At 38.7% G+C, this 26087-nt stretch overlaps 1 non-coding gene and 1 pseudogene across 1 annotated transcript; one reads left to right on the forward strand and one right to left on the reverse strand.

The window, feature by feature from the left end:
- Gm4919 (predicted gene 4919) lies at nt 2746-3662 on the reverse strand (annotated as a pseudogene).
- n-R5s13 lies at nt 18640-18758 on the forward strand. The gene has a single exon (XR_003953209.1). It is a non-coding gene; the product is annotated as a 5S ribosomal RNA (ribosomal RNA).
- Nucleotides 18759-26087: the final 7329 nt, after the last annotated feature.

Genomic DNA, 26087 nt, shown 5'->3' on the forward strand with positions numbered 1-26087 from the left:
AAGCAGGAGGAACAATATAATCAAAATATATTGCACACAAAAATAAAGACTTTCAGTACTATGTTGAACAAAAGAGGAGAGAGAACACATCCTCAACTTGTTCTTATTTTAGTAGAAATGATTTTCATTTATCTCTATTTAGCATGATGTTGGTTTGAGGGTTGCTACATAATTGCCTTCATTAGGTTGAGCTATGTCCCTTGTATTCTCAAATTCTCTAGGACTTTTATCATGAAGTGATATTGATTTTGTCAAAAGTCTTTTCAACATCCAGTGAGATAGTCATATGGTTTGTGTCTTTGAGTCTTTTTATGTGGTAAATTATATTTATTAATGCCCATATGTTGAACCATTCCTGCAACTCTGGGATGAAGCTGAAGTGATCATGGTAAATACTCTTTTAAATGTGTTCTTGAGCTTGGTTTGCAAGTATTTTACTCAGAATTTTTGTGTTCATCAGAGATACTAGCTGATATTGTTATTTTTGTGGCTTTGTCTGGGTTTTGTGTCAGCATTTGGACACTTTGGAACTTTCCTATTTTGTGAAATAATTTGAGGAGTAGTTGTGTTAGTTATTTGAGGGTTTGATAAAATTCTGAACTGGATCCTTCTGGTTCTGTGCTTTTAAGTTGAGAGATTTTCAGTTACTACTTCTATATCGTTCAATGTTAGGAGTCTATTTCAACTGTTTATTTAATTTTGGTTTAGCTTTAGTAGGCCATGCATATCTAGAAATTCATTCATTACTTTTAGATTTAGATTCCATCCAGTTTAATGGAATATAGATTATTAAAGCATGTTCATATAAATCTCTGAATTTCCTCAGTGTCTATTGAAAGGTTTCTCTTTTATTGCCCGTTTTAACTCACTTGAATTCTCTCTTTTGGTTATTTGGGGAAGGGTTTGTTAATCTTTTTTTTAATTAGATATTTTCTTCATTTACATTTCAAATGCTATCCTGAAAGTCCCCTATACCCTCCCCCTGCCCTGCTCCCCTACCCACCCACTCCCACTTCTTGGCCCTGGCATTCCCCTGTACTGGGGCATATAAAGTTTGCAATACCAAGGGGCCTCTCTTCCCAATGATGGCCAACTAGGCCATCTTCTGCTATATATGCAGCTAGAGACACGAGCTCTGGGCATACTGGTTAGTTCATATTGTTGTTCCACCTATAGGGTTGCAGACCCCTTCAGCAACTTGGGTAATTTCTCTAGCTCCTCCATTGGGGGCCCTGTGATCCATCCAATAGCTGACTGTGAGCATCCACTTCTGTATTTTCCAGGCACTGGCATAGCCTCACAGGAGACAGCTATATCAGTTTGTTAATCTTATTAAACCATTTAAAGAACCAACTTTCTGTTTCATTGATTCTTGTATGGTTTGTTTATATTTCATTATGTTTGGTACTGATTTTGATTATCTCTTCCAAGCTTCTGTTTTGTGATGTTATTTGCTCTTCTTTTTCCAAGGTTTTCTCTTTTTTTAATTAGGTATTTTCTTCATTTACATTTCCAATGCTATCCCAAAAGTCCCACCATACCCTCCCCCCCACCCACTCCCCCACCCACCCACTCCCACTTCTTGGCCCTGGCGTTCCCCTGTACTGAGGCATATAAAGTTTGCAAGACCAATGGGCCTCTCTTTCCAATGATGGCCGACTAGGCCATCTTCTGAGACATATGCAGCTAGAAACATGAGCTCTGGGGGGATACTGGTTAGTTCATATTGTTGTTCCACCTATAGGGTTGCAGACCCCTTTAGCTCCTTGGGTACTTTCTCTAGCTCCTCCATTGGGGGCCCTGGGATCCATCCAATAGCTGACTGTGAGCATCCACTTCTGTGTTTGCTAGGCCCCGGCATAGCCTCCCAAGAGACAGCTATATCTGGGTCCTTTCAGCAAAATCTTGCTAGTGTATGCAATATCCATCCTTAATTTATTACTTTGAAATCGCTCAAAAAATCTTTGCTGTAGGTACTTGGTGTTATAAACTTTCCTCTTACGACCACCTTCACTGTGTACTACCAATTTTATTGTGGTGTATTTTCATTTTCATTCCATTCTAAGAATTTTTTAATTTACTTCTTGTTTCTTCCTTCAGTGGGTTATCACTTAATAGTACTTTCTTTAGTTTCCAGTAGTTTGTATACTTTTGTATTTTCTATTGCTGTTTAAATATCCATCTTTATTCCACTGTAGTCAGATACAGTGCCAGGATGTTATTTTATGTTCTATATTTGTTGAATCTTGTTTTGTATTTTTTAAAAGATTTATTTATTTTATGTATATGAGTACACTGTAGCTGTCTTCAGACACACCAGAAGAGGACATCAGATCCCATTACAAATGGTTGTGAGCCACCATGTGGTTGCTGGGATTTGAACTCAGGACTTCTGGAAGAGCAGTCAGTGCTCTTAACCACTGAGCCAACTCTCCAGCCCCATTGTTTTGTATTTTAACATGTAGTTAGTTTTGGAGAAAGTTCTATAGGCTGCTGAGAAGAATGTCTATTATTTAATGTTTGGGTAGAATGTTCTGAAGAAATCCATAAGGTCCATTTGATTTATGATGTAATTTAATCCCAGAGTTTTTCTGTTTAGTTTGTTTCCTGGTGACCTATCTATTCAGATTGGAGTGTTGAAATCACTATCACTGTGTTGAGGGTCAATCTATTGTTTTAGATATAATAGTATTTCTTTCGTGAAATTAGAGTAGTAATTATCACCATTACCACCACCACCACCCCTTTTTGCTGTTTCAAAAAGCTTTAGTTTTACTTTGTCCAAGACTTTGAAGAAGCTCCAGGGTGGTTACAAAGCTACCTAATGGCTTGAGATGTTCATTCACGTGGAGGTCCTGAGGCGGGCTGGTGAAGAGAAGAGGGAGCCCCTTGGAAGGCAGAGACCTCCTAGTTATGCTTGAGAGTGAGGCACTCAGAGATATTCACCCATAGATGCCTGGGGCATGCCAGTCTACGCTGGCTGTGGCCTTGCCAGCCTATGGAGGTTGTTGAGGTGGTTGCCCATCTTGATAAGCTTCACCTCCTTATCCAGGAAGTGACTTTCCAAGAAGTCACAGAGATGAGGGTCTGTGCGGGCAGAACCCAGGGCATGCAGATCCAAGAGGGCCTGGTTCAGGTTCTTCTCCAGGGCCAAGGCAGCTTCCATGGCCTCCTGGGTTTTACCCCCATTCATCTTGAAATGGCTTCTGCACATCCTGGAAGAGTGCACGGCCTCCGTGATCGTTCTGCAACTTGAGGAGACACACGGTGCCCTTGGTCTTTTCCTTGGCCAATTCGCTGAAGAAGTGGCCTACGCCCCCCAAAGCCACATCATCCCGATCAAAAAAGCCCAGAGAAAGGTAGGTGTAGGAGGCCCGCAGGTGCAAGTTGAGCCGGTGGTTCACCACAGCTTCCACGTTGGTGGAATAGTTCCAACGAATATGAGAAGTCATGGCTAATCCCGAGTGTGGGGCTAACCACGAAGACGGTGCTGGCTGGTCCTAGAAGCCGAAGGCATTGGGCGAGGAGATGGTCCTGGAAGCTGTGACTAGAAAGATTTATAAGGCGGCTGGAAGCTAATAAAGTGGGAGTCCTTGGGTCTGTTCCGTTCAAACACTATTGAAGCAAGGCACAGATCCACGGGACCTCCAAGTTGCTGCTCTCACCATATCTGCCTTTAACATCTTGTTTGGCCTTTGCAGAAGACAGGTGGGTTGTGAAAAATGACAATGGAAATTTAATCAAGGCATGACTGTGCCAAATGTGGTGTCCTTCTTACTCAAACAGATTAACATATCTCCTGGCACGTGGTATGCAGCTATGGATCTAGCAAATTCCTTTTTCTTAGTACCTGTCCTTAAGGACCAGAAGCAAATTGATTTCAGCTAACAAGGCTAGCAGTACACTTTCACAGTTTTACCACAAGTGTATATTAACCCTCCAGCCTTCTGCCGTATCTTAGTTCTAAGGAAACTTTATCATCGGTCTCTTACATAAAATATCACACTGGTCCACTACATTAGTGACATTATGCTTATTATGAAATGAGCAGAAGATAGTAACCACTTTAGACTGGTTGGTAATCCATATTAGGATGAGAAATAAAATCCAACCAAAATTCAAGGGCCTTCTACCTAAGTGAAACTTCTAAGAGTTCAGTGGTGTGGGGCATGCAGAGATATTCCTTCTAAAGTAAAGGATAAATTATTGCACCTGACCCCTCCCACCACCAAGAAAGTAGTACTATGCTTACTGGGCCCATTTAGATTCTGGAGGCGGCACATTCCTCACTTGGGTGTGCTACTCTGGCCCATATACCAAATGACTCATAAAGTTGCTTGCTCTGTGTGGGGCCTGGAATGAAAAAGGCTCTTCAACAGGCCCAGGCGGTTATGAAAACTGTTCTATCAGTTAGAACCATATGATCCAAAGATACTTGAGGTGTCAATGGCAAAGAAAGACACTCTTTGGAGCCTTTGGCAAGCCACTATAGGTGAATCACAGAGACCTTTGGGATTTTGGAGCAATGCATCTGCAGACAACTGTCCTCCCTTTGAGAGATAGCTCTTGACCTACTATTGGGCCTTAGGGAAATTTGAAAATTTGACAATGAGTCACCAAGTTACTATGTGACCTGAGCTGTCCATCATGAGCAGGGTATTTCTTGATTCATCAAACCATACTGCAGTAATCCATTATCAAATGGAAGTGGCCCCCTCAACTGAAGAATGGATAAATATGTGGTACGTTTATACAATGGATACTATTCAGCTATTAAAAACAAAGACAACATGAATTTTGCAGGCAAATGGACGGTAGTTCAGAATATCATCCTGAGTGAGATAACCCAGCCCCAAAAGGATAGGTATGGTATGTACTCATAAGTGTATATTAGCTATGCTATACTCCACTGACCCAAAAAAGCCAAACAAGAAGGAAGTCCCAAGCAAGGATACTTAAATCTCATTTAGAAGGGGGAATAAAATAGTCATAAGAGGCAAATGGAGGAAGGGAGAAGGAATAGGAAGGAGAATTGGGGTGGGGCGGGGGGATCAGGTGAGGAGAGGAACAGGAGAGATGACCAGATGGCCATGAAAATGAGTGGAAATCTGCAACTGACAGGGAGGTGGGTAGGGAGTATCTCCAGAAAGAGACAGAGGCCTGAGATAAGGGAGGCATCCAAGAATCAATGGGAGTGACCTTAGCTGTGACTTACAGCATTGGGGATATGGAACCTGAAAATGCCACCTCCTATAGCCAGGCTGGAACCCCAGTGGAGCTGTAGGGACACCAACCCACCCACACAACTCTCAACACAAAATTTATCCTGTCTACAAGCAATGCAGTCATGGGGGATGGAGCAGAGACTGAGGAGATGGCCAACCAATAACCGACCCAACTTGAGACCCGTCCCTGGGCAAGTACCAATCCCTGACACTATTAATAATACTCTGTTATGTTTGCAGACAGGAATCTAGCATGACTGTCCTCTGAGAGGCTCCATACAGCAGCTGACTCAGATGCAGATGCCCACAGACAAACAGTGGATGGAGCTTGGGGACTCTTTAAGGAAGAATAGGAGGAAGGATTGCAGGGCCCCTAAGGGGATAGGAACTCCACAGGAAGGCCAACAGAGTCAACTAACCTGGACCCTTAGAGCTCTCAGAGATGGAACCACCAACCAAAGAACATACATGGGCTAGAAATAGGCCTCCCTGCACATATGTAGCAGATGTACAGCTTGGTCTTCATATGGGTCCCAAACAACTGGAGTGGGGGCTATCCCAAAAGTTGTTACCTGTATGTGGTATATGTACTTCTAGCTGGACTGCCTTGTTTGGCCTCAGTGGGAGAGAATATGCCTAGCCATGCAGAGACTTGATGTGCTAGGGTGGGGGGATACCCAGGGCTCCTGGGAGAAGGGAAGAGGGTGTGGGGGAATGATTGTGGGCAGGGGTGACCAGGAGGGAGGCAGTGAGCCCCAGATCACCATGGAGAAATTGGACTGCTTCTCCACAATGGAAGCAAAAAGAAAAAAAAAATAAGATGATTTATGTCTGAAGTGCAGGAGATCGTTTAGAATATCTCTTGGTGCTACTATGTCCTGTGATTAAACGTGCTAATTAAGGCAGGATGACAAAGGGCACAGACTCTTCAGGAATGAAGGTATGGGCACTCCTAAAGAAAAAGAGCCTAGACTTGCTAAGGATGGAGAAAATATAGAATGGATAGTAGAGGAAGGTAGTTAATTATAAATAGCAGCTAAGGCCATATAACCAGTTGCAAAAATTACATTGTTTGTACATATATTAAGTAGATATTTGTGTTTTCTTTCCTCTATTTCTTTATTGTACTATAATAATTTATCTGAGGCAAGATCAGTGGTCTTATGTTATGAGATGCTAAAAGACTAAGCATTCCTCAAGGGATATTGCCACCATCTAAAATATGTAATTTATAGTTCTATGTGTGATAGTTATATCATAGCAGAATTATGACCTGGCTATTGTTTTTATTTGGAAATAAGTATAACATAAGATGTGATTGTATGTCAAGTTGACAATGGGTTGACTTATGATGACCAACATTTGTTGTCAATTTTACGACAACTGGAATCAAATAAAACCCAAGCAGCTGGGTATGTCTGTGTTGGCATGCTTGTGAGATAATTTCTTGATTGGATCATATGCAGTTGGAAGATCTACCCAAAATCTGGGACCCACCTTCTGGTGGAAGCCCACATAAAAGGACATGGAAGTTGCCCTTTTATGAAAGAGGGGAGCTTTTGCTTTTTGCCTGCTTGCCTTCAGTCTTGGTGGCAAGTCCAACTGTCTTGTTGCTGAGGCATTCCTTCTCTAGCATTAAAATCTACTTCAAGATTCCAACTTAGGCTAAAGACAAATAGCTTAGCTCTCTAGGAATTCACCACCACTCCAGTATCAGATTGGGGCTGTGAAGACATCCAGCCTATGAACTTAAAGAACTGGCGAACTCTTGACCTTTCCTCTGGGAAACAGGCATTGTTGGTCAAGCTGGATCACATCCTGTAAGCAATTCTATTAAATCTCACATATACGCATATGGACAAATCTCCTTGATGAAGATACATGCAAAATTCTCAACAAAATAGTTGGACAGTGAATTAAAGAACAAATCAAATCAGTTGAAAAAGGTGCCTGCTGCCAAGAGGGGAGACACAAACAATATTAAGAATGAAGTATCCTCAATCATCACCCCAGAGGTCAGCTATAATAGTACATGTACAATTTTAGTGCCAAATATAACATAATACTGGAAATCAGTGTGGGGAAGTCTCAAAAAGCTAAAAGTAGGTCTACAATGTGACCTAGATATGTCACTCCTTGGCATACATCCAAATGATTCACTGTCCTCCTACACAATTACTTGTTCAGTCATGGTCATCTAGTAATAATAGCCAGAAGATGAAAACAACTTAAATGTCTTCATCTGACAAATGAACAATCATGAAATTTACATCTAAATAGATGGACATAGGAAATATAACGACTAAAGTAACCTGGTTCCATAAAAACAAATGCCATGTGTTCTCTGTCATCTGTAGTTCTTAGATACAAATCTTCAGATACAACATGAATAGCCACATAGAAGAGGAAAGCATAAAGGAGCAATAGTAGGGGTTGAAGCAGGAAGTTTCAAAAGGGAATACAGGTGATATGAAGTAGAAATTGAAAAATGGAGAAAGGGTTCCAGCTAGGGAGGGGGGATTTCAATAAAGAAGGAACAGAGACAAGGGGAGACAATGACAAATCCTCGAGGAATCCTACTATTTAATATTTACGCTGGACTTAATACATAGATCAAAGGATCATTGGGAGCCCATCCCCAATAAATATTTCTACATCATAGCTCCTGCATCTATGGCTCAATGTAAATTGAGGGGGCAGAAGTATTGTAAGGGATAGAATAACAGGAAGACAGCTGTGAAGTAGTCTCTCCTAAAAATAAGCTGCACTACTGTATTTCTTTGAGTTCAAGGCCAGCATGGACTACATAGTGAATTCCAGGAAAAACAGGGCTACGTAGAGAGACTTTGTTTCAAACAAAACAAAACAAAAGAGAAATGGCTGGATAAATAAGATTGGAACAATAGCAATATCAATCAATAGATATGCTAAAAACTAAGAGGGAAAAATTGTACAGGGAGAGGGTGTCCCACCCCTAGACAAAGAACTATAGGCAACTAATGACTGCTGGAAGAGGGATAATTAACCTCTCCTAGGGATGAGCCCCCTAATTGGTTATCTAATGTAAAGTGGTCAGCCCTGAAATCAGATATATACAAACAACAAAAACAGGTTTAGCAGGTTATATTTATATGTTTGTGCATGAGTGTGTGTGTGTTGGGGGGGTCAGATATGGGTTCCATCTCATGGAGTGGGCCTTAGATCAAACCAGACACTGTTTGGCTACTCTTACATGTTCTGTGTCACCAATAAACTTCTGATCCTGACTTCAGTTCCTGTACTGGGATCCAACTCACAGCTTCATACAAGCTAGGAAAAAAAAATCTATAAACTGAGCTATAGCTGCAGCCACTACCATAGAAGATAAATTCTAAAACAAACAAACAAAAAAAGGTATCTGATATGGTTTAGATATCACCACCAAAACTCATGGTGAGATTAAACTCTGTTATAAAGTAAGATGAGGGTGTTTTTTCCTAATTTGATTTGATTGATTTTTTTTTAAGACGGGGTTTCTCTATGTAGCCCTGGCTGTCCTGGAACTCATTCTGCAGACCAAACTGGCCTCGAGTTCAGAGGTCTGCATGCTTCTGCCTCCTGAGTACTGAGATTAAAGAAATGTACCACCACACCCAGGTAAGAAGATGGAAATTTAATGCAGGTTTAAACTTAGTATAATTACAGTACTTGAAAGTGGGTCCTTTAACATGTAACTAAGGTTAAGCGAGCCAATGTGTGGGAGTCCCTGACTCAATGGGTCTATGGCTTTATAAGACAAGAAGGAAAGGCCTGAGCTGGATGTTCAGTTGCCCCCCCTGATGTGACTTATCTTGCCACCAGGCTCTGTAGACTCTCTTCCTACTGGCAAGAAGGGCAAGAAGGACCTTATGACATCTGGCTGCCCAGTCTTGAACTTCCTAACTCTCAAAACCATGATGCAAGCACATCTCTTTTTCTAGGTCATGAATTTGAGAGGGAAGACATGGAAGGGGGCGGGGAGAGGAAAGGGAAATGATATAACTAACAGTTAAATGAAAAGAAAAATATTAAGAAAAGATACCTCTTTCCTAACAAATTGATCAGTCTGTGGTATTCATTTATAGCAACAGAAGATAGATTAAGACATTAGACTCAAAGAGAACCAATACAAAATGTTAAAAGGTTCGATTCACAAAGAAGATAGATAATTCTAAACTTGTTTGCTTCTAGTAACATTAGTTTCAAAATATATAAAACAAAAAACTAGCAAACCTGGAAAAAGCAAAACCAATAAATGTACAATCATAATGGAATGATGATGGGTGGTATGATTTATTGGTACTATGAGTTGAGCCTAGGAATACAGGCAAGAAAGGAGTAAGAAATGCAAAACTGAACATTACAGTGAATGCTGACTGTAATGAGTACAGACAGAGCTTTGCACTTGACCACTGGGAAAAAAAATATACATTATTTTCAACCTCACATGAATCATTTAATACTTGGCCCAACATTATACTATGAAGCCAATGCTAGCAAAACTTAAAGGATTCCCAGCACTCGGAAGGCAGAGGCAGGCGGATTTCTGAGTTCAAGGCCAGCCTGGTCTACAGAGTGAGTTCCAGGACAGCCAGGGCTACACAGAGAAACCCTGTCTCGAAAAAACAAAAAACAAAACAAAACAAAACAAAAACTTAAAGGATTTTATCATGCAAATAACTTTCCTTGCTACTATTCAGTTTAGTTAGGAATCAGAAATGTAAATGAAGAAAATATCTAATAAAAAATTGAAAAAAAAATTAGAAAAAGCTTGCATATTGGAAATATTTATTTATTTATTTATTTATTTATTTATTTATTATTTCTTGAGACAGGGTTTTTCTGTCTAGCCCTGGCTTTACTGGAACTCACTCTGTAGAAAAGGCTAACCTAGAACTCACAAAGATCCACCTGCCTCTGCTTCTCATGTGCTGAGATTAAAGGCATAGAACACTGTGCCCATCTTTCTTTCATTTCTGTCATGCTAATGAGTGAACTCAGGACCTTGACCATAATACTAAAGTGATCTGCCATTGAGCTACATTCCCAGATCTACAAATAGATTATGTTTTGTTTTGTTTTGTTTTGCTTGTTTTTCTTGAGACAGGGTCTTACTATGTATTCCTAGCTGTTCTGGAACTTGCTATGTAGATAGACCAGACTGGCCTCAAACTAACAGAGATCCATGTGCCTCTGCTTACTGAATGCTGGGATTAAAAGTATGCAACACCACACTGGCAATATGAAGTTTTAAAATTACATCATGGAATAATTTATAGGTCAAAGAAGCTATGATGAATATTACAATTTTTTTCTTTTCCATATTGTTCATTGAGCCCAGTGCCTTGGACTTACCATGTTCTCCACTGCGGAGCTACATGCCCAGTCCTCATTTTGTTTGTCTGTCTGTTTGTTTCATTTTGAGACAACATCTAACTTACTTAGGCAGGTCTTGAGCAAGATCTTCCTTCCTCAGTCTCACAAGTAGCTGAAATAGACTACTTCACCAAGTAAAGGCTTTTTCTTATTTTGTACTATAGTGTATTGAACCTAGAGCTTTGTTTATGACTACTGAGCTACATCCTCACCCAGAAAATACTTACCTTTTATAGTAATAAAATGGTCATGCATTGAAAATATGTGAACTGTCATTCCAAAAGATTGAGCTTTGTCATTGAAACCTACATTAGAGTTAAAAGGCTAAAAATTAAATTAAAAAAAAAACAAAGAAAAAATAAAATAAGAAATTTGGAGACAATATGAAAGAATTTATAACACAAAGACCCAGTTGAGAGGACTAAAAACCACCAATACTGATCATCTGAGAGGACAGAGTGTACAATCTTCTCACATAATTCATCAAGAGAGAAGACACGTGGGCTGGAACAATGGGGTCATACATAAGAGCACTTGCTGTTATTCCAGAAAACACACATTAATTCTATGCAGTCGATTCTTTCATAAGCACCTGTAACTCCAGTTCCAAAGGATTTGAAACTTTTTTATGGCTCAGGAAGGCAGGCAGGCGGGCACAGCATACATGGGCACAGACTCACATTATCTACATATAAGCAAAAAAATCTTTAAAAATTCATTTTAAAAATTAAAGGGTAAACACTGAGAATATTAAAAAATAAAGAGTCCTCACCCATTGTATCCCAGATGCCAGCTACAACAATACATGATCAATTTCAAGGCCAAATATAGTATGATGTAAAAATCAGTGTGAAGAAGTCTCAAAAAGTTAAAAGTAGAGCTACCATACAACAGTTACTTGCTCAGCTATATTTACTGCTTCTTAGTAAAGACAGCTAACAAATAGTAACAATAAAATGTCCTTTGACTGACAACTAGATAAAGAAAACGTGGTACATATACACACAACAGAATTCTATTCAGATGTGAAGAAAAATGAAGTCTTCATGGAGCTGGAAAATATTCTAAGTGAGATAACCCAGGTCCAGAAGACAAATGCCATATGTTCTCCTTGCTTGTGGATTCCAGCTCAAAATTTTTAGCTGTCAATATGTAACCTCAAGTAGCCAAAGAAGCCAGGAAAGAAGGGGACCATAGAGTTGGGGTGGGGGGAATGAGCTCTGGGAAAGGGAATAGTAGGAGACAGGTACTATAAGGTTAGTAATGAGAATAGGGGAGGAATTGTAACTGAAGAGGACTGAGTAAGTGAGAGAAGGAAGAAAGAGAAATAAATAAAATTAAGGTTATTTGATAAAGCCATAGGGAAACATGATACTTTGCAAGCTTACTTAAAATGCATATAATGTATGCATATATATAAATTATATTTACATAAGTTTAAATGATATTAAGCTATTCGGGAGAATAATACTCAACCAGAAAAGCCATTGACTATCTAAAGAAAACCTCGGTGCAAAACATGCATCTCCCTTTGACTTATTGGTCACAGGAGTCCAAGAAATCCTCAAAACACTACAGCTATTGCTATTGCCCTTAATTTGCCACTTAGAACTTGAAGGTAAGACCCTCTTGATGAAGATACTATGGACAGTTGTTCTCTGAAATTTCATGAACCAAATCATCCTCATTTCTTCTAGTCTTCCAAATTTACAGCAGAACAACCTACTAAGTTCTGATTACAGCATTCCAGAACTTCTTGAACTCGACTCCAAATTCCCACATTCTTCCTACAAATTTATGAGATGCAATGAAAGCAGGCCTTAGAGGGAAGCTCCTAGCTCCCTCTATTTCTTTATTAAAAATTCAGAAATATCTAAAAGTAATGACTTGATGATGGATTTTTAGGACCTTGGAAAATAAGCCACACCCTTAACTCAGTAAATGTAAAAGAATAAAAGTCACAACAACAAATAAAAAATTATAGATCAATGTCTATGAACATAGACCCAAATCTTCTCAAAAAATACCTGTAAACAATGCTAGGCTCAGTGGTGCACATCTTACTCCCAGCACTCATGAGGCAGAGGTAGGCAGATCTCAAAGAAACAGTTCTCAATCCAGAGATTCTTTGGATTGTTTTGTTTCTATTAATTAATTCCAGTTCTGCTTTTTTTAAAAAAAAATATTTTTTACCATCAACTGGATTTGGGTTTGGTTTGTTCTTGTTCTTCCAAATTCTTGGTTTCATGAAGTCATTTATTTGTGCTCTTTCTGTAGGCTCTTCAGGCTATAAATTTCCCTCATAAGACTGCTTTCAATGTGTCCCAGATGTGTGTGTGTGTGTTCATTTAGTTCCAGAAAGTTTTTCTTGGTTTCTTCTTTGACCCATTCATCATTCAGTAATGAGTTGTTTAAATCTCCATGAGTTTGCATATTTACTATATTTTTTTGCACAGTCAATTTTAAATTTTATTGCATCATCATCAGATAAGATTTCAGTCTTTTTGAATTTGTGAGGATTTGTTTTGTGTCCCAGGATGTGATCTGTTTTGGAAAAGCTTGCTTGTACTGATGAGTAGAATGTGTCTGTAGATATCTGCTAAGCCCATTTGATGGATGGTTTCATTTAATTATGGTGTTTCTGTTTATTTTTTTGTACATATAATGTTGGAGATATTTTGTACATATCTATTGGAGAAAGTAGGATATTTACTTTTCTTTCCAAGACAGGGTTTCTCTGTGTAGGTAGCTCTGGCTGTCCTGGAACTTATTCTGTAGACCTGACTGACCTCAAACTCAGAGATCCTCTAAAGTGCTAAGATTAAAGGGATGCACTATCATCACCTGGCCCAAAAAGATTAAAGGTATGCACTATCATCACCTACTATTAATGGGCTAATATTAATCTTTGTCTTTAATTCCAGTGTACTCTTTTTATGAATTGGGTATACCAAAATTTGTTACACATATATTTAAAATAGTAATATCCTCTTGATTAATTTTTCCCTTGATTAGAATGAAATGCCTCTCTTATCTCTTCTGATTAGTTTTAGTTTGATCAGCCATTAGGTATGTGATGCCTACTTGATTTCTGGTCTCATTTATTAGGAATATTTCTTTCGGGCTGATGAGATGGCTCAGCAGTTAAGAGTACTGGCTGCTCTTCCAGAATTCTTGAGCTCAATTCCCAGCAACCACATGGTGGCTTACAACCATCTATAAGGGGATCTGATGTCCTTTTCTGGCATTCGGATGTATATGTAGCAGAACACTCATACATTACTCAAATAAATTTTAAAAAATAATTCTTTCCATTCTTTCACTTTAAGGTGGTGCTAACCATTAAACTTGACATAAGTTTCTTGTAGACAAAAGAAACATGGATTTTGTTTCTTAATCCATTTTGTCAGCCTGTGTCTTTTATTTGTAGAATTGAGGCCATTATATTTAAAGTTATTATTGAAAGGTATGTGTTGGTTGCTGTCATTGTGCTGTTGTTGATTTTGTTGTCTCAGTCAGATCTTGTATTTCAGTAATTATACATTCATTTGTTGTTGTTTTTTTTTGTACCGTCTCTTAGCTATGTTTATTCCTTTGTCTAGCCTAACATACTGCTTTTGTCGTCTGTTTAGGGTTGATATACTAAACAGGAATTATCTTTGTCCTTCTACTACAGCAGATAGTTTTGCTAGGTACAATAGTCTAAGTTGGCAGTAATGGGCTTTTAGAAATTAAAGTGCAATATTCCAGGCCCTTCTGGCTTTTAGAGTTTCCAATGAGAAATCAGCTGTTATTCTGATGGGTTTTTCTTATATGCGACTTGTGTTTTCTCTTATAGCTTTCAATATGCTTTCTGTGTTATGTATACTTGGTGTTTTAACTATCTTATGTATGGTGGTTTGGATAAGAATGGCCCCATAGGGCTGGAGAGATGGCTCAGCGGTTAAGAGCACTGGCTGCTCTACTGAAGGTCCTGAGTTCAAATCCCAGCAACCACATGGTGGCTCACAACCATCCGCAGTGAGATCTGACACCCTATTCTGGGGCATCTAAAGCTACAATGTACTTAGATACGATAATAAATAAACCTTTAAAAAAAGAATGACACTCATAGGCTCATATATTTGAATGTTTCCTTCCTAATTGGTGGACTCCTTAGGAAGGATTAGGAGGTGTGGCCTTTTGGAAGAGCTGGGTCACTGAGGGTGGGCTTTGAGGTTTCAAAAGTCCATACCAGGCCAAGTCTCTCTGCCTCTTTCTCTGTCTCTCTGTTTGTATCTATTTCTCTGTCTGTCTCTGTATCTCTGCTTTCTTTGTGTGTGTGCCTGTCTGTCTATCTGTCCCTCCCCACAACCACTGCTGCTTGCATATTAGTTTGTAAGCTCTTAGCTGCTGCTCCAGCACTGTGCCTGCCTGCCTGCTGCCATGTTTCTTCTTGCTGTGGTGGTCATGAATTTACCCTACGAAACCGTAAACAATCCCACCAATTAAATGCTTTCTTCTATAAGTAGCCTTGGTCATGGTGCCTTTAATCCCAGCACTTGAGAGGCAGAAGCAAGTGAATTTCTGAGTTCAAGGCCAGCCTGGTCTACAGAGTGAGTTCCAGGACAGCCAGAGCTATACAGTACAGAGAAACCCTGTCTTGAAAAACAAACAAACAAAAACCCCATCATTCATATATATACACATATATATATATACACACACACAACAATAAGCTAGGTGTGGTGGTGCATACCTTTACTTTTATTTTATTTTTCATTTATTAAAAATAGATTGTTTTCATACAATATATTCTGATCACACTTTCCCTTCTGTAACGTTGGAGCATTTATCTTCAGCTTTCTGGCCCAAAACATCTGACAGACCTTAAATGAAGCAGAAATTATGAAGGTCTAACTTTGCCCTGTCTTTGCAGAGCTTAGCAGTCAACTATCTTGTATTTGTTTGTCCTTTCTGGACAGCATTTTGTCTGCAAATAAAATTAGGGCATTTTTTTTTGTCCAGTGGCTATCTTGCTCAATTGAAGTAACTCCATGTGTAGGTTATTTGTGCTCATCATCTTTTTTTGAAGTGGAATTGGAGTACTTTTAACAGCAAATCTGTCTCAATGTCAAGATCTTAAATTAATAAAACAATTTTAAATGCCATACTTTATGGATCTCAGATGCTTTTGAAGACCATCTATCTATTTATAGCATATCTGAACAAGCAAACACTGCCTGTCTCCAGCTATCTATTATCTGTTACAATGTTATAAGGAATATTGGGGACTGTCTAGGCAATAAGCTATCTCTGTCATTTCTATGGTTTTTGAAAGCTGCGTTCCTTTGCTTCTTGCATACTCAAATAATATTTATTCCTCCTCAAATCTCTCATGGGATTGAAGACTACATAGTTATAATCTCCAATTAAATTTAAGTTGTTTAGGATTTTAGAAGATGATTTTCGGATGGTGTCTTAGTCATTGTTTCTATTCCTGCACAAACATCATGACCAAGAAGCAAGTTGGGGAGGAAAAAGTTTATTCAGCTTACATGTCCACACTGCTGTTCATCACTAAAGGAAAGCAGAACTGGAACTCAAGCAGGTCAGGAAGCAGGAGCTGATAGAGAGGCCGTGGAAGGATGTTACTTACTGGCTTGCTTCCCCTGGCTTGCTCAGCTTGCTCTCTTATAGAACCAAGACTACCAGCCCAGAGATATTAATTAATTGATCATTAATTGAAAAAATGCCTTACAGCTGGATCTCACGGAGGCATTTCCTCAACAGAGGCTCCTTTCTCTGTGATAACTCCAGCTTGTGTCAAGTTGACACAAAACCAGCCAGTGCAGATGATAATACAAGTAAAGATAAATAATTTAGATACAAAATTCTAACTCACCAAAATAAGATAGATAATAAAATACTTTATCTAAATTGCCAAACATAATGCCAAAATGTAGGTTAAAATAAATAGATATCTTTAGTTATAATCTAGTTAGAGTCTAGCTATTATGGCCAAAGTATTTGTGAATATAATTTGAGTCTGTGTCTTATGTCTGGGAGCATGGGGCTGGGAGGCAGAATTAGAATTTAACTTCAACACCCCTCCCCCAACATATTCCAGTTCTTCTCCAACCCCCTCCCATCTAGATCAAATAGGCTTTCTGTCTTTCCTTAGAAAACAAATGAGAATGAATTCTTTAGAAGGAGTAATAATAAAATATATAAGACACAATAAGATAAAAACAAAAACCAAACAAATCAGAGTAGTAGAAAACAACCAAACAAGAAAAAGAGCCAAAGAAAAAGCACAGAAAATGTACATAGACATGGAGACACATGTTTGCACACACAGGAATCCCATAAAAACACAAACTCAGAAATAATATGTATGCAAAGTACCTGTAAGGTTAAAAAAAATTCCCTGGCTTAACATTATGAGACAACCTCCAAAAATACTGTTGAGTTCATTTTGTATTGACCATCTATTGTCAGGCATGTGGCCTTTCCTTAAGAATGGTTTGTTTGCCCAGTGAGACTCTATAGTGGCTATTTCTGGTTGTCAACTTAACCCTCTTGTACACAACTCACTCCTTTTAAAGAAAAAAAATTGAAATGTAAGACTGTGTAAGATTTGTTTTAAAACTGTACAGTCTTTTTTTTTTTTTATAGTTAACACATTACCAAATGTGTCTTTAGATAGCCCTGTCTTGGTGGTATTTTCAGTAACCACTAACCTTGCCTGGTACGGTCTAGGTGTTATAAATTGGCATGGAAATTTAAAGCAGATTCTTGTTGGTGCACAACACCAATTAGTTATATATGGGGACAGGATTTTTTTCTCTCTTTTTGGTTTTAGGGTTTTTGTTTGTTTTTCATCTTCAATTACCACTGATGCAGGTTATACAAAGATAACTGTTGTTCTGTTAGCTGAATACCACTCTGTAATTGCAAAAAAGATGTGGCTGTTTTGGTGATATGCTTCTAAGAAAATACAATTTTTTATTAGTATTGTTAAAAAAATAATTTTTATTTTCTCCATATTTTCTTTTATAGAACATAGATTATTTTCTCATACAATATATTCTGATTATAGTTACCCTTCTTCTCTGTAGACTAGGCTGGCCTCTAACTCAGAGATCTACCTATCTTTGCCTCCCAAATGCTGGGATTAAAGATGTGGTGAGATGGCTCAGTGAGTAAGAGCACCCGACTGCTCTTCCAAAGGTCCGGAGTTCAAATCCCAGCAACCACATGGTGGCTCACAACCATCTGTAACAAGATCTGACTCCCTCTTCTGGAGTTTCTGAAGACAGCTACAGTGTTACTTACATGTAATAAATAAATAAATCTTAATTTAAAAAAAAAAAGATGTGTGCCACCACCCAAGTTTCCTCTTCTTCTACTTCCCCAAGTTCCTCCCTCCCTTCCCTATGGAATCACTCCCTTTCTGTCTCTCACTAGAAAAGAAGACTTTTGCTGGGTGTGGTGGCGCACGCCTTTGTCCCAACACTTGGGAGGCAAAGGCAGGCGGATTTTCTGTGTATGAGGCCAGCCTGGTCTACATCTACAAAGTGAGTTCCAGGACAGCCAGGGCTACACAGAGAAACCCTGTCTCAAAACAAACAAACAAACAAACAAAAAAAACCAAAAAAAAGAAAGAAAGAAAAAGAAAAGAAGACTTTTAAGAGATAACAACCAAACATAACAAAATAAAATATGATAAGGTGAAGCCTATATGAAACCCTCACCTATGTTCAAAATCATTTTTTATTTTATTTTTTTAAACATATCTGTATCTCATGCCATGGTGATCACTCTTTTTTTTAAGGTTCATTTATTTATTTCATGTATATGAACACACCGTAGCTGTCTTCAGACACAAAAGAAGAGGGCATTGGATCCCGTTACAGATGGTTGTGAGCCACCATATGGTTGCTGGGAATTGAACTCAGGACCCTAGGAAGCACAGTCCGTGCTCTTAACCACTGAGCCATCTCTCCAGCCCCAAAATCATTTTTTAAAGAAAACATTGGTCTATGGCCATACCACCCTGAACGCACTCGATCCAGTCTGATCTCGGAAGCTAAGCAGGGTCAGTTCTGGTTAGTACTTGGATGGGAGACCACCTGGGAATACCAGGTGCTATAGGCAAAGAAAAGAAAAGAAAAGAAAAGAAAAGAAAAGAAAAGAAAAGAAAAGAAAAGAAAAGAAAAGAAAAGAAAAGAAAAGAAAAGAAAAGAAAATGTTGGTCTAGCTGAGCATGGTAGTGCATGCCTCTAATCCCAGCACTCAGAAGGAAGGCAGAGACAGATGGATCTCTGTGAGCTTGAGGCCAGCCTGCTCTACATAGTAAGTTCCAGGAGGGCCAGGTCTAGTCGAGAGACCATGTCTCAAAAACAAAACAAAAGTAAATCTAAAAACAGGTATAGTAACACCAACCCACCTATAATACCAAGCCTTTGAAGGAAAACAGACAGGAGAATTACAAGTTTTAAATCAGACTGGACTACATATAAAGAATCTTCAAATGAAGGGAAATCTAACTATGGTTTAAATATTATTTCCTCGTATATTAATAATTTCTTTTGAGACTCTTCTGACTCTCAAATTTGTGTTTTTCAAATTAAGGTTTATGTTATTCTGGAAATTTAAAAACATTTATGGGACAGGAGAGGTGACTCAACAGCTAAGAGCACTGCCTGCTCTTGTAGAGGACCCAGGTTCAATTTCCAGTACCTCTATGGTAGCTCAAGACCATCTGTAACTCCAGTCCCTCAGGAAGATTGTGAGTTCAAATCCAGTCTGAGCTATAAATCAAGATTGTCATAAAACAAACAACAAAAGGTATCCTCAATTCTCCATAAATTCATCAGAACATTTTTAATTTTGATGATAATCTAAATATAGTAATCATATACATGTTCTATATTTGGGTGACTAAAATGCAGTACAGCAATATAATTTCAACAACCACATCACTATTGATTTTTATAGTAAGATTTGCTGTAAGACCTAACATTTCAGTTGTTAGGGGTCTAAAATACTGACACACCGCAATCTTTGTTTCAAAATGTAGATATGGGAGCTTCTCTCTGATACCAGTAGATATTTAGGGTTGCCTGGAAGTGACTCTTCAGGTTCTATGTCTATTGTATTAGATAGATGATGTATTGAAAGTTTTGAAGCAGAAAGTATATTGGCTCCATTTGTGGAGCAAAGGGGTTGTCAAAGGTAAGGTTCTGGCATATAAGCAGGACAATTGTTCTTTCATACATTAACAGACACTCCTATGACAAGTTCTAAGACACAAATAAGGCGATGTTCCCATTCATGAACTAAATGAACTTGAGATTTCTCCTTTTCTGTGGTGCTAAATTTAGTTCTCTGGTCCAAATTAATGTTTCTCATGTCACTACTCCTCATGATGCATTATCCTGGAAGTTCTCAGGCCACTGAACAGATGTGCTACTATATGCAGTATCTAGTCTCTGTGATCTTCAGGGACCAGTAAATATTCTCGAATTTTTTCCAGTCTTTGCAAGTACTTAAGAGCTTCTTCCCACAATGTGTATGTCACAATTTGAACTCTCATAATGTACTAGAATACTATGTACATACACACACTTCACTCACTTAAAGAGAAAGAAGAAAAGAAATCGGTCATCTTTTAGAAATGAAAAAAAAAACTTGTATGTTTTAGGAATCAGTGTCAAATGGTATCATTAAAGGCATAGGGGCTTTTCTCCTCCTCCTCTTCTTCTTCCTTCTCCTCTTCCTCTTCTTTTTCTTCTTTCTTCCCTGATTTTCTCTACTGACAGCATTCTGGTTGCAAGGTAGCTATAACAGTGCCAGCATAAGGGAAGTTTCTTCCTGTACATTTCTTTTTCTTATTCAGAAAGGTCTTTACCAGAAGTTCCCCCAGAAGACTTCTCAGATCTTAAGACTAAATCACACATGCATGCCTAAGTTAACCACTAGCAAGTAGAATGAGTCTATTCATACTTCTGATTGACTATTCAAATCCCACCATCACCTAATATAAGCCTGAGATAGGACCCTTTCACTCTAGTTAATACATAACAGCACTCAGCCCCCAACTTTATTACTACTCTTGCCTTTTCTTTATTTTGTTGAGAATCAGCATCTGCTAGCCAGTAGGACTCAAGAGTAGTAGAATACTTAGTGAGGGCCAATGAGATGACTCAATATGTAAAGACATTTTCCTCCAAGCCTGATGACCAGAGTTCTATCTCTGGAACTCACACAGTATAGAGAAACAACTCCCATGTGTTGTCCTCTGACTTCTATGTGTATGTAGTGGCATGTCCACATCTGCAAATCCCCCCCCCACACACACAAATAGATGCAATCATTTTTAAAGGATATGGAGTAAAATTCCTGTAGACTTGGTAGAAATTATGTAGTGGTGCCTGAATTTGTCTCTGTTATGTTCATGATCAAAGGCAATAACCTGGTGAGAAGAAAGCACTCCTAAAATGTCTTTCCTCCACATAAGCACTATTCATTTGTCCACAGATTTCCCCCCCCCCAAGTCATTATGTCGTCTCTAGCCTGTGTTCAAACATCACCAATAGCTTTATCTGGCTTATACAGGACCAGTATAGCTTCCCAGATCTTTAGACATTAATAGTTTCCTCCAATCTTACAGCAAAGAGTTAAGGCATGGGGGAAAAATAGAACTTCTGTTTCTTTTTTATCACTTTCCTCAACTCTGATTCAGTCTATTCTGCCTTCCTCTGTTCTCCATGAGTTAACAATGAAGAATTTAGTACCACATGACACAAAATAGCCTGTGCAAAGGTCATGTGCTATTCATTTCATTTCTGGGTGTTCACTTAAATCTATTTCCTCTGGTTGGGGACTTTCCCATCATGATTCTTGGAAGGTGGCAGAACCCATCTCTCCTTTTAGACAAAAGTGTCTCATTCAATTTCCTTCCAAGGTAGCGTTCTGGGGCATAACCTAGTCCAGTCATTCTAGACTTTGTTTTAGGAGTTAGAGGCAAAGAATTGAGGAAAGAGCTAAAGTTAGTCTTTCTCTCTCTGTTTCAGAGCCACCAAAGTGCTTACAGTGGGCTCCTTACCAGACCAGTCCTGCATCATTCTTTGAGTGTTGTTCCTGGCTGCAAACCTGCCTCTTTAGCCTGCCTACTGGATCTGGAAGGTACTTAGCATCTTTTTAATGAATTATTTTGCTGCTTAAATCACAAAGAGTCCAATTCTATTGCTTGTACTTGAAGATCTACACTACTAGCTGCCTATATTTCCTTTAAAGGTTTGTCTTACTTCTGAGAACACCAAAGGGACCAAATTTCCAGGGATAGTTTCTATTGAAGGAAAATCTTTGTAGATATATGTTTTGTGTGAATAGTAAAATTAAGTACTATAAGTCTACCCACTGTCATCCCACATCATCTAATTTAGTGTCTTTGACTGCATGTGTTCAGCAATTCAAGAAAACCCCATTCAAAGAGCTTTTGCTCTGGTAAAAGACTTTATACTTCTGAAATAAATAGGTTCATGATGTTCTTTACATAGTAAACCTGATCTCAGTGAACAGATTATTTTCAACGATGATTTTAATTGTGTGGGAATAGACTATTCAAGTGTAATGAATTTAATTAAGTGTTCCTGTTGAGCCGGGCGTGGTGGTGCACGCCTTTAATCCCAGCACTTGGGAGGCAGAGGCAGGCGGATTTCTGAGTTCAAGGCCAGCCTGGTCTACAAAGTAAGTTCCAGGACAGCCAGGGCTACACAGAGAAACCCTGTCTCGAAAAACCAAAAAAAAAAAAAAAAAAAAAAAGTGTTCCTATTGGCATGATGCAGTAACTGCCTGATATTATGCTTCCTGCTTCAATGTGTAATGCCAAGGGGGTTCCAAAGTTGGTCTTGTTACAGTTGGAATCTGGGTAGCATCTCTTTAGAGGTTCAGTTTCCAAATATAGCCACATTTTGAGGTACTAGAGATGGGGTTTTAACAATATAAAGCTTAGACAAACAATAGTCAACAAGGGAAACCATAGTTCCTCTAATACTTCTCAAACTCCTTTAAAAAAAATCCTGACCTAATAAGTTTAATAAGTAAACTATTGGTACTTCAGCAATGTAGCTCTCTGTATTAAGAGCAGATGAGAGTTCAACAAGGCAGTTCATGTTCTACCTCCATGAGACCATTCTCCCAATACAAACCCTATCCCTGGTTCTGTTTGTTTGTTTAGTTGGTTGGTTGGCTGGTTGGTTGGTTTGTTTTGTTTTCAAGACAGGGTTTCTCTACATGGCTGGGGCTATCCTGGAACTCACTAAGTAGATAAGGCTGACCTTGAATTTACAGTGATATACCCACCTCTGCCTCCTTTGCTGGGCTTAAAGTCATATATCACCATGCCCAACTACTGTTCTTCTTAGGACCAACACTGAGTATTCTGTTTTGCCTCCAGAAGTTCTGACTCACAATAGAACATTAGCTAAATAAACTCCAAATTTCTTTCTGTATCTTAGACTACAGAGTTTATTTTTCACCTTCCCCATTCTAAATTGTGTGAAGCCCTGTTGTCCAAAGGAGCTAAAAGGTAGCTGCAGTCAGATCAAATTATAGCAGAAATATGTCTCAAGTAATAAATGAATGTCCAGAGCAATATGATATCTCCCCACTTGTGGAGTTTTCAAAAACAATTTAAGTTCCAATCCTTTCCTTCTCAATTTCTTTTGGAATTGAGTCTCAGTTAAAGGGGCTTGTTCTGAGATGAAGGCAGAAAATACATCCTGACTGTTGTCTACTGGAATTAGTGACATTTCTGCAGGACCTCTGAGACAGAATTAATCCATCAGTAAAATTCTTATATGTTCCAATTTCTAATAATTGCAAAAGTAAATTGGGCTCATAGAACTTTCTCAGGACCCATGTATAAAATTTAGAAGAAACTGAAACGAAGAGGCAACCAAAGAAATGCAGTAAGTAGAACATCCCCCAGAAAGATTAGCTTGATACCGTTGGTAAATCAGAATCCTTAAAAGTGCTGGTTAGGTTAGATCAAAAGAGATGTTAAAGGACATAACAATCATATGAAATGAATGTTCTGGACTGATTACTGATTTGGATAAAATTGTGAGGGGTATTTTTAGATCATTCAGAAAAATATGAATAGAAGTTAGGTATTAGACTATTGACAATGTATGGAATTAGCAAAATGGAAGGTAGTGACTTAGAAAAGGCTGAAAAACAGTAGGTGTGGTATGCTTTCCACTTGGTAGAAAAATAAAAGCATGCAGAGAAGCCAGATGCGGCGGCTCAGACTTGAGAAGGTTGAGGCTAGAGTACTGGCAGGAGTTCAAGGTCATCCTGAGCTACACCATAATATCCAGGTCAGCTTGGAATACAGAGACCAGAATAAAGTCCAAACTGTTTCAAAGCTTAGGATCTTACTGTCTCTGTCTCTGGAGTGTAGTCATTACAGTATCTCCATACCCAGGCAGAAACCACGCTTTCTGTTCACTCTTAGGGCTGCCCTTCTTCTTTGAAGTAGACCAAGCTTCCTCTTTCCTGTTAATTATGAGAAACGTAAAAATTTTAGAAAAGTTGATGGTGGGGGTAGACTGTTACTAGGGAGGGCCCTAAGGGGAGCTGGAAGTAGAAAATGTTGTGTGGAAATAACTAAAACACATTGTATGCATATGCATACAGTTCTTAAGGAATAAATAAATAAATAAAGGTGCACGCCTTTAAGCCCAGCAGAGACAGGCAGATTTCTGAGTTCAAGGCTAGCCTGGTCTACAGAGTGAGTTCCAGGACAGCCAGGGCTGCACAGAGAAACCCTGTCTCAAAAAAAAAAAAAAAAAAAAAAAAAGAAAAGAAAACATGGAGTTTCCTTTGGCCACATGTATATGAATCTACAAGAAAGGTGATATTATAAACATCAGGAAAATGTATACTGTTCAAAAAGGAACTGCCCCATCAATATCACTATGGCAAAATAGGAGCTGTTCACAATGTCACTTAGCATGCTGTTACCACTACTGTAAACAAACAATTGAAGGGAAGGATTCTTGCCAAGAAAATTAATATGCATATTGAGCATATTAAATACTCTAAGAGTGAAGACAGCTTCCTGAAATGGATGAAGAAAAAGGGTCAAAAAAAAAAAAGAAGCCAAAGAGAGAGGCACTTGGGTTCAACTGAGGTACCAGCCTGCTCCACCAAGAGGAGCATACTTTGTAAGGGCTAACAGAAAGGGGCCTGAGCTGCTCCAGCCAAGTTCGTGCCTTAATGTACAAAAAGAGATTAAAGACTGTTTAACACTTGAATAATATTCCATTATGTAAATGTACCACATTTTCATGATTCATTTGTCAGTTGAAGAACATCTAGGGTATTGCCATTTCCTAACTATTGTCAATAGATCAGCAATAAACATGTATGAGCAGGTATCACAAGCCATACCCAATCCCAACATGGAGAGGGAGGGAGGGAGGGGAGGTGAACATGAAGTCCCACTCTTAACTAAAGAGCTATTGACAAATGATAACTGCTGGGAGAAGTAGAAATGGTTATCTTTAATGTTTTGTCCCCTAGTGGTTTGATTATTCTCCAGTGAATGGCACACATCCAAGAGTATTTGGGCAGAACAAACTGGATTTGATGGGTAAAAAAAAAAAAAAAGGACACTCAGGAGGCAAAGGTAGACAGATCTCTGTGAGTTTGATGCTGGCCTGGTCTACAAAGCAAATTCCAAGACATCCAGGGCTGTTACACAAAGAAAATCTGTCTGAAAAACAAAACAAAGACAAACAAACAAAGAGGACTCAGTGGATTGGAAAAAGGGGATAGATCTGAAAGGAGTAGAGGGAAGAGTAAATATGATCCAAATACATTGTAGGAAATTCTTTTTATTTTATTTTATTTTATTTTATTTTATTAAAGATTTATTTATTATTATATGTAAGTACTCCGTAGCTGACTTCAGATGCACCAGAAGAGGACGTCAGATCTCATTACTGGTGGTCGTGAGCCACCATGTGGTTGCTGGGATTTGAGCTCAGGACCTCTGGAAGAACAGTCAGTGCTCTTACCCACTGAGCCATCTCGCCAGCCCACAGCTTTTTTTTTTCCCCCGAGACAGGGTTTCTCTGTGTAGCCCTGGCTGTCCTGGAACTCTGTAGACCAGGCTGGCCTTGAACTCAGAAATCTGCCTGCCTCTGCCTCCCAAGTGCTGGGATTAAAGGCGTGCGCCACCACCACCCAACAATTCTTTTTAAAAAAGGAAAAATAGTAATAAAATAAAACACCTATTAAAAGACACATAAGAAATGTTTAAGGAAATAATATGAATATGGATGGTCTCAATAATATTAGTAGCTTGCATTAGCATATTTTTACTAGAATATTATTATTTATGTTTTAGGTATAATGAAGGCTTTATATTCCTTTCCAGATACACATTGAACTATTTAGGGATGATGGATT

The sequence above is a fragment of the Mus musculus genome, chromosome X, assembly GCF_000001635.26.
Source record: "Mus musculus strain C57BL/6J chromosome X, GRCm38.p6 C57BL/6J".
Taxonomy (NCBI): Eukaryota; Metazoa; Chordata; class Mammalia; order Rodentia; family Muridae; genus Mus; species Mus musculus.